This window comes from Coregonus clupeaformis, unplaced genomic scaffold (genome assembly GCF_020615455.1).
Source record: "Coregonus clupeaformis isolate EN_2021a unplaced genomic scaffold, ASM2061545v1 scaf0581, whole genome shotgun sequence".
Lineage (NCBI taxonomy): Eukaryota > Metazoa > Chordata > Actinopteri > Salmoniformes > Salmonidae > Coregonus > Coregonus clupeaformis.
In genome coordinates this window covers 10,894-21,209 of record NW_025534036.1, presented here as the reverse complement: position 1 = coordinate 21,209, position 10,316 = coordinate 10,894, and the positions used below count along the sequence as shown (strand labels likewise).

Here is a 10,316-nt window from a genome sequence, read left to right as displayed (position 1 = left end):
GTCGGTTTGATTCCTAACCACCCATACTAAAGATGTATGCACGCATACTGTAAATCACTTTTGGATATTATATTAACCATAATGAGCATATTATTCAATATTAATGTTTCTCTATTGATTTATTAACTGCCTGGATACTTCCTGGTTCAAGGATTGGTTGCCGTGGCAGCCATGGGACCTAGGTCTATCCTGTGGTGCTGTGCCAGGTGATGATGACCGTAGTAGCACCCGCTAGGCTGGCGGGAGAAGAAAGTGGCATCACTCTCGCTTGTGTAATCCACTGGCCACTGTAAGCCTATGACCTTAGTAGCACTCTGGTGACTGGACAGTGACACACACTCACAGTGTAGATGAGATGTGTTATGTCCAATGTATTGCTTGAGTCTTTAACCTTCAAAGAGCACTTACTTTATGCCAATGAGGGAATATATTCTTGAAGAAAAAGTAATACAGTGCTTCCAGTATTCCAAAAACACCACGGTGCTCATGGAGGTATTAATTGAAAAGCTAAAGGAAGAATTATAACCATAAATAGGTACTAATTACATATCAAAATCCAACACTTGTTGGTTTTAAAGTTAATCCTTTTGTCGTGGGCTAAGGCATCATTAAAATACACCACGCTACACTTATTTATTGTAGTTTCAGTCCTTGAGCTGTTCTTGTCTATTACGTGTTCTGTATTGTTTTGTGTGACCCCAGGAAGAGTACTGCTGCTTCACAACAGCTAATAGATTATAAAAATACTATACTAAAAATTACTTAATCAGGGTGTCTCACTCCGTGTCAGACACCCTGATGAAGAGCATAAACCACTTCTTAACTTTCAAACCCACAAGAATGGCTGATTTTAGAGAGCCATTAGCACCTATTTGTGGTTATAATTTTTTCTTTTAGCTTTTCGAGGAATAGTATTGCCTAATAAATACCTAAATGGCACATCAGAAATAATAGAAGACATAACAAATAAGTTCCAATTTGGGGCCAAATTGCATCTTTCAAAAATACATCACTTGCTGAACAATTGTATCGAAACTAGCGTTAGGACCCTGAGGGGAATAGCATTCCACTCCCTCCTTGTTGAATTGGATGACAGGTCTCGGACGGCTTCCTCTCCTGCAACAGTGTTGAACCGTTCGCTAGTCAGAGAAAGGATGTAGAGGAGGGGGAGGCTTGGTTTCTACTGCTAGCACATGTTTTAGATTCTTTTACACGGTTTTACATGCAATGTATTTGTGCTAAATGGAATTCGTTTTTCCCTTTTGTTTCTCCTCGGATACATTAATATAGCTTGGAATCGTGTGTTTTCCTGTGCGGCTCAGTTCATTGGTAAACTAGCGGTTGCTACAGTCGACAGTCAATCAAGTCTGGGCTCTCTGTATTAATTTAAATGTGCCGGTAATTTGTGACATCTGAATTGTGGTTTTGGAACAATCATTTTCGTTTAGCCTTTGGTATTTCAATAACCGAGAGTTTATTGTGCAGCCTTATTGACAAGGTAAGATTTGTAACCGTTACTCGGGCTACTGCTTCCCCCCTATATTGATACCACTTATCCCCAAAAAATTGCAACATTGTATCTTACTGCTGCAGCCTTAGAAACTAGGCTACACGTGCACTGTCCTCTCGATTACTGTATCATATTAAAGCGTTGTTTGACAGCTGTCATTGGATTGCGCTGAAATGGGGCTTTGCCTGTCAAAGCCATTTTGCTATTGTTTTCTTCTGTGGATAGATCAAAACGCAAACAGATCAACATGTCGCTCAGCAGAAGTATTGAATGGAACACTTTGAGGAACGGGACAAAACGCACCGTTCATCACGGGCTAACGGCTCGGGATCCCAGTCCGGCTCCAGGGCAACTCTCGTGCCCACCAGCGCGCGTGTGCTTTTACCAACGCGCACGCTCCAGTCCTCACACTCCGAGAAGAAAGCCAAAAAGTGCGGTTTCTACCGAAATGGTAACAAATTTCGGGTTTGGTGTATGTTCCCATCGTTTTAGGTCCTAACGCGCCACCTGCTTATGGCCTTACCGGTCTCTCTCGACACTCAACCTGCCACAAGGGTGTCCGGAGCATCTACACCGTGGACGGCAGCAAGAAGATCGCCCTGACAAGAGTTAGTGGAGGGTAAGACACACAGTCCACACAGCCCAGTCCTACAAATGACATAATAAATCATGTAGAGATCAATACTCGCGCATTATAATATATATCAATACTCATTATTATTTACCACACTCTATCTCTCCGGTTTCCTCCTTTGTCCTTTCATCGTTCCCCCCTACTTTACATTACTCCTTGTTATATTCGTTTATTCTGCTATCAACTTTCCCCCTTGGGAAAATACTAGCTAATACTGCATTATAAGCTTATTATCTATTATCTATTACCATTATCTCATTAATTTATCTATACTATATATATTTATATAAAAATAATTAGTATAATGTTTTGTAACTATAATGTATATAATTTATAAAGTGTATAATGATATTATTTTATATTTTTCCTCATACCTTTCATTATAAGTACTGCCTCATTATATACATTATTATTATTAAAACTACATTACCACCTCATTATACTACATTATAATCTCATTATATTACATTATAGCCTCATTATACTACATTTTAGGTTCATTGGTTAGAGGCGAGCCAGCAACCAAGGGTTCCATTTCCAAATCCTTCCAAATTTGATAACTAGCAGCCAGAGGGATTGCTGTATCCAAACTCCTAGATACAACTTTGCCTGCCATGGTGCCCTTGAGCAGCCTTATTAACAACCCCCCCCGCACCTCTCTCAAAACCTGTATGTGTGTGTGAGTGTGAGAACCACATAGATGACAGACCCGCTATATAGCAGTACTAGGCAGCACAGTTTGCATTAATTTACATCTATCCTCCATTGATCTTGAAACCAGTGTGTGTGTTAGTATGAGCTCTCAGTCTTCTGTGCTTCTTGGCTGTTAAAAATGGTCACTGCAGAGTGATTTTTCACCCTCTGGGCATACAACATGGAAGTGTCCCCCTCACCCCCCCTCATCCCCCTTCACGATGGGAGAATGGAAAATGTCAACATTGAGGTATAGAGGAAGCTGTTATTACAACGGTACTAATAGTACAAATAAGATATGTACAACTACCTTCAAAGAACTGAACAACATGGTCAGGTCATACCGTTATTATATATCCACATGAGTTATTAGCTCAGTCATTTCACAGGAATGCTTAATAAAGCATCATGTATATTGTCCTGGCTAGACCCTACACAGCTAAAGTCAAATGAATTCAGTAGTTTGAAGTGTGTGAGTATTATTCCAGAAAATGAGTAGTTGCAAAGGTTGAGGAATGTAACTTACGCTTCTTTACTTTACAGTAGATCTCTCCCTACTTGGTAGATTTGCTATGTATAGACCACAGCAATGGGGGCTGGTGGGAGGAGCTATAGGAGGACAGGCTCATTGTAATGGCTGGACTGGACTCAATGGAACGATATCAAACATATGGAAACCACATGTTTGACTCCGTTCCATTAATTCCATTCCAGCCATTACAATGAGCCTGTCCTCCTATAGCTCCTCCCACCAGCCTCCCACTGCTACACAGTGGTTCTGTCTGTGTGTGAGCAACTCTCCTCTCTGTGTCGCAGGCTGCAGCAGTGACAGTGGCCGGTGGTGCCTGGGGTAATACAATAATCTTTGTGTTGAGTCCTGCAGTCTGCTGTCTGATCTGTGACCTCTCTACAATCCTCTCTTAGCATGAAAGGTTACGGTTGTTGCACCAGCCCATGTTAGCGCTGTCATATTCAAATCAATCCACAGCTAGGAGAGATGAGTGTGGGACTTTCCTTTTCCTTTGTATAGCTTATCTCCTGACTCCCGTTAGTTTTACTCCAGTGCTGTCCTTTTCACCTGCCCCTCTCTCCTCTCTCTCATCCCCCCTGTTTATTCTCAGCTGACATCTTTCCTTCCTCCTTCCAAATATAAGCCTCTGCACTCGTTCCACTTGTTCCTCCCCCCATGTCCCCAGAGAGGATGGGGTGGTAGATTTAGGTCTGGGCGCCCAATCCCGTGGCTGAGAGACACATTGCATCACTTCTGGTTGGACTGTCAGGAAGGACAATGGGTGTCTGCTGTGGTACAGTAGGGGAGTGGTGTAGAAAGATGGTGCCAGTCCTATTACTTCAGCCTCACCTCTGGATGTAATGCCTGTTTTCTGTCAAGTAAACTTTCAGAGTGGAATCTGGAATCCTCAGGCAGGCATCACACTTTCTCTGCTCTGATTTGGCAGGGAAAGTGGGCCAACTCACTTTCTCTGGCTGTGAAAACTTGTTGTTGTTCTCATCTTGATGGTTATTTGGGTTTATACTGCAGTAGGTACATTGGCCTGTGAGTTCATACTGTAGGTACAGTGGCTAATGAAGAGTTCTGTATAGTTTTTACCTTTTCAATTACTCTACCAAAGGCTTATAATAGGAGTAGAGTTTGAGCTCTTAAGCCAATCCTATTGGACATTTGATATGGTGCCAAGTTTATTTTGGAACCTCTCTATCCATTCCATTCTTTCTACTGTACAATGACTGGACTCCAAACTCCTTCCATAAACAGTACACAGATTGGGTTCCACTCAAGAAGTCCCCTCTTTACTGTAGAGACTCCATTGGTCGGGATAATGGTGTGAAGGAGTCCTAGTTATCGTAGCCCTGAACTCTGCCTCCTCAGTAACTTGTTTTGTCAGTGGGCTGCGGCTGTCCTCTCAGTGGCTGTCCTCTCAGTGGCTGTCCCCTTGTCCCCCTGCTGTGATGTGGAGAAATAGGGCACGGCTGTTGTCCAGGGGTCAGGTCTCATGGACGTGGTGCTATGCTATCACAGAGACAGTCAAACACAGGAGGAATGCAGTCAATCCGTCAGAGGAGCGTCTTGGCCTGGCTGTGAACGAGGCCCTTTGGCTGGAGATGCTGGAGCCAAACACCAGAATCTTGTCTTTGTGTACTCAGCCATCAAATGGATTAGGGGTGTGTGTGTGTGTGTGTGTGTGTGTGTGTGTGTGTGTGTGTGTGTGTGTGTGTGCGCTCCCAGACCCATTGATTGAGGACTGCTGGCCCAGCCTAGCCTGTTGTGTGAACCCCATCAAGCCCCATTCATTAATTCATTCACATGTGATCCCTGGGCGATGGCTGGATGGATGGGATTACACTGTGACATCCACCACACTGTCTCTGCTGTAGTGTGCTTATGGAAATGACAGTGAGGCATTGGATTGGATCCAAACCAAGCCAAACCACGATAGTGGTCTTATGCTACACCTATTGTGTGCCATTTGAGGAGGACTTTCAATGCATTATGATGCACCTGTCGTTTGATACGATCCAATGTATGTAATAAGCTGATTGATTCAACATCAGTCTTCACTCAGGGGAAAACATTGCTTGTTTAGATGTCACCATAGTGTTAAGGACTACATCAGACAAACACATTCTCAATCCATGACCTCTCATGTCCTCTCACTTACCCCACTGAGTGATGACATCTGTGTGTATTTGCTCAGTGACGGATCAGCACACACACTGATGGATCCGCCCCCTCTCCTCCATAGCGACCAGCTGATGTTTGGTTAGGGATCTGTTTAAGGGGCTGTGGTCTCAGCTGTGCTTCACGTGAGGCCCCCGCTGTAGAGGGCCACTGAAGGGTATCACCATCCAGGATCCTAACCTCTCTGGTGATGCCGCACTTTAGACCCCCCTCTCGTCCCTGGGGTATTCCTGTCACCGACGGTCCATGATACTGTGTGTGTGTGTGTGTGTGTGTGTGTGTGTGTCTGAGACCCCTCATCTCATCCCCTCGTCACTGTCACCCCTGAGCCCCCTTCAGAAGGCCACTTCTGTTTCTCCAGGCTTTCAGATCTGAATTGATGATGGCTCCTCGTCTGATCTGGTGTTACCGTTTTCATCTGTTCGGGTCCCTCAGCTGTGGCCTAGCGTCGTTAATTAGCCTTTGGTTAATTGGTAGATTAATAAATCCAGGCGTCTTGGGTCTCGCCGTCTCAGAAGTCTCTCTCTTCCTTCTGTCCTCTTCCTCCTCCTTTCCGTCCCTTTTTCTTTGTCTTAAAGCAGATGAGAGGAACCATGAGGCAGTAGATAATACTGTGATGTAGTTGAGAAGATAACAGATTGATATTTTGGTATAAACCAAAATCCTGGTTTAGGTTGATCTCAGCACCATGGACAGCACACAATGTTACTACAGGAAGTAGTAGTAGTAGTAAGCTTATGACAAAGGATCTTCATATTTTTCAGTTGCGTGGCTCTTGAAAATAATGCTGGGTATTGTACTCAAGATATTCTGGTGGGTTAGCCATCGTCTTCACACCACTCTCCGCAAATGATTCCGTTCACCTTTCCCTGAGGGATGACACCTTTCTTTAAGCACTGTCTCCACTGTCATTAGGTGACTCATTCACTGTTGTCTTCCTGTTTCTGTTCCTGGATGACTGACTGCTGAGAACAGGATGTTTTGGTTACTCACATACCGGAGCAGGGTTGACTGGAACAAAAACACAAACCTTAACCTTGCTTCCATAAGCTTTCCTTACGGTTCTAGATGGATAGATTCTGTTGAGTCATTGTTTGATTCCCCTTCAGATCCTTCAGATTCCCCTCTCCCTCTCTTACACACAATACTGTTTTCGCCTTTCTTAGTTCATTTTAGCATTATTTAGCATCACCCTTCTTTGAACATCTCTCTCTTTCTATCTCTCTTACATATAATAACAATGTTTTCTCACCTTTCCCAGTTCAGTCATGTTGTCATCGATCGGTGCCTTGACCTTAAACTGGTAAAAGGCCGATATTGCAAGTATAGCGCTATGCAAGGACAACAAAGGCAGCAATATGGGTTCACTTAGTTGCATGCATAGCATATTCCATGCTACTACAGTATGCCATTCTGTGGTTTCACTAGTCTTGTGACAAACCGTAAAATCCATGATGAAAAGAGATTAGAGGTTAGCAATGTCTCCCTCTCCTAGTTTGACTCAGTGGCCCAGAATGTAAAAAATAAATTCCTACATATGTTGTCCTCCAACAAACAGCCTCCAAACACCATCACCCACCCTCCTCTTACCCTTATTGTGGTTCCATTTACCAGCAAAGCCTTTTGAGTCGTCAAATGAATCTGGTCTTGAGGGGAAACGCTCACACACACACACACACGCTAACTGCTACAATGGAATGCCCGGCGAGGAAAAGGAAAATACTTAGCTTTGGAGAGTGTCCACGCAGCAGGCCGAGAGAGCTCAGAGAAACAGAGAAGGCTGGGTTACACTGACTGGCTGGCCTCAGTCTCAATGTGGCTTTGTTTCCACTGGGAACCTTAACTCTTGTCATCCACAGTCGAGCCGACTGAGTTACTCTCCAGGACGTGGCTAATTATCACTCATTTAGTCAACTGGAATTAATGGTTATCCATTGACAGTTGTAAGGTGGCATTCAGAGCTGGAAAATGCGATGGAGTTGATTTACTGTAGCTTCAATAACTCAATTGCTGAATCTGATGGTACCTTTTTATGAAATGTTGATTCCACGATTTTTATGAAAGGTATTTAAAAAAGAAACCTATATTCTAAGTAGCTCTCCCTCTTCCTCCCTTTAGGTGAGCTACGTGTGTGTCCTCTAACGAGCCCTACCGCCGGGTGGACTACACCAAGAACGTTAACCCCAACTGGTCAGTGGGCATCAAGGCAGGCCAGTCCCGCTCCCTGTCCTCCCTCAGCACCCTGGTAAAGGGCGAGCTGCAGCGTAGCGAGAGGGCCAGCCTCGGCACCAGAGACTTCACTCAAGCCCAAGCTGGTCACAGTCATCCGCAGGCGGGGTCAAGCCCAGGAAGGCAGTGAGGATCCTGCTGAATAAGAAGACGGCCCACTCCTTCGAACAGGTGCTGACCGACACTCACAGACGCATACCATCAAGCTGAACTCGGGGCAGTCAAAGCGCTCTACACTTGGGAGGGAAAACAGGTAAGATGATAATAACTCTGTAAATGCAATAACATGGTTACTTGCACTATAGCACAGGGTCTCAACTCCAATCCTGAGGTATATGATATGGTTATTTGCCATTTATTTCTCAAAATGGTATTACAGACAGTTGTGTTCAGCATATGTTTCCCATTTAGGCATCAAAACCTCAACCTTGCTGTTGCAAGCATGAATAATGATACTTTAGGGACTGTCTATATTAGAGTATGTTTGGTTAAACCTAACGCTGCAAAGCTGCTCTGTGGATGGGAATGTAAATGCAAAACATGTGAGGTATCAGTACCAGATGCAGTGGCGACCCTTACCAGTTTTGAGCCCAACGTTTTTAGCTTGCCTGTTATGCATGTTATTTTGGCATTAATATGTGTCACATATCAGTTTGCAAACCATGAAAAAAAAAGAAGAAAACATCATTGAGTTAATAAATACGCATATAAACATGGTCTCTTTTTGCTTTATTGAGGAAGGCAGCTCCAAAACGCAGGTGTTTCCAGCCTAGCTAAGTGCTTTCTGTGGTGGCGGGGCAGCGTGATTGGCTCAGTGTTCTGTCACTCATGGGGACACTATGTCACCTCCAAGTCTAAGGAGTAGAGCTTGAAAATTCAAGCCCCTTGGGTGTTGCCATAGAGTTACATTAGAAGTGCCCATCCAAGAAGGCTCAAGGGCATTGGCCACAGATAAAATGACGTCAAATCACGTTATATCTACAGTAGCTTTGATTGACTGATCATGTCAACATCATACTGCTCAAAATCTTAGCTAGCAGTCATCATCATGAATCAAGTCGACAATCTACTGGCAAATCCCCTTTTTAATCCTTGTCGTATGAAGATAAATAATGAAGAGAAATTATAGATAAAGCGTATCGGTGCTCATCGGCCATTGGACATAAATATTACACAACAAGTTGGAAATACGCAAATTCAACAATGAGTGGTTTGGAAGGAATCAGTGGCCTAACTGCAAGCATTGCAATCACTAGCTAACTGCAATCACTAGCCTGCTATTCAGTGGAGTGGCTGTGTGGTCCCAGGTCTGGATTAAGGGTCTCTCTTCCAAGCTTAAAATGATAAACATTCAACATTGGCCATGCTGCTCAATGAAGCATGATTTGTGCCGCAATCAAAACAACTTTTAACTTGGAACTACGAAATCTGACTTCAATTAGTTCAAGACAACTGGGAATTCGGGAAAAACAAGCTCAGACTGGGAAAATACGTTTTGAACGGTCATCTAGCTTCGGAATTGTAAATCCGAACTCGGCCTCTCTCTAGAGCTACGACCTGAAGATCACTGACGTCATCATGATTCAACCTTGTTTTTCCGAGTTCCCAGTTGTCTTGAAAGCCACCATACATCCAGAGAATGCCAGAGACTTTGATGACAAAGTTTGATGACAGAATTTGCCCACGAAGGACCGCCGCGCCACCTTCCTGTTCAAGTGAGCACAGGCACAACAAGGTGAGTCCAAAATGTATTGTATGCTGGTGCATAAATGATGTAATATGCCAGGAGATACAGTGGCTTTGCGAACCTGAATTAAAATAGATTTTGGGGGTTTGTATCATTTGATTTACACAACATGCCTACCAATTTGAAGATGCGCATATGTTTTATTGTGAAACAAACAAGAAATAAGACAAAAAAAGAACTTGAGCATGCATAACTATTCACCCTCCAAAGTCAATACTTTGTAGAGCCACCGTTTGCAGCAATTACAGTTGCAAGTCTCTTTGGGGGTATGTCTCTATAAGCTTGGCACATCTAGCCACTAAGGATTTTGCCCATTCTTCAAGGCAAAACTGCTCCAGCTCCTTCAAGTTGGATGGGTTTCCCGCTGGTATACAGCAATCTTGGATTGAGGTCTGGGCTTCGACCTAGGCCATTCCAAGACATTTAAATGTTTCCCCTTAAAACACTCAAGTGTTGCTTTCGCAGTATGCTTAGGGTCATTGTCCTGCTGGAAGGTGAACCTCCCGTCCCAGTCTCAAATCTCTGGAAGACTGAAACAGGTTTCCCTCAAGAATTTCCCTGTATTTAGCGCCATCCATCATTCCTTCAATTCTGACCAGTTTCCCAGTCCCTGCCGATGGAAAAACATCCCCACAGCATGATGCTGCCACCACCATGCTTCACTGTGTTCTCAGGGTGATGAGAGGTGTTGGGTTTGCCCAGACATAGCATTTTCCTTGATGGGCCAAAAGCTCAATTTTAGTCTCATCTGACCCGAGTACCTTCTTCCATATGTTTGGGGAGTCTCACATGCCTTTTGGCGAAC

At 43.9% G+C, this 10,316-nt stretch overlaps 1 pseudogene; it reads left to right on the top strand.

Annotated features, from left to right (window-relative positions):
• The first annotated feature begins 1,780 nt into the window (after nucleotides 1-1,780).
• LOC123485139 lies at nucleotides 1,781-8,017 on the top strand (annotated as a pseudogene).
• The last annotated feature ends 2,299 nt before the right edge of the window (nucleotides 8,018-10,316 follow it).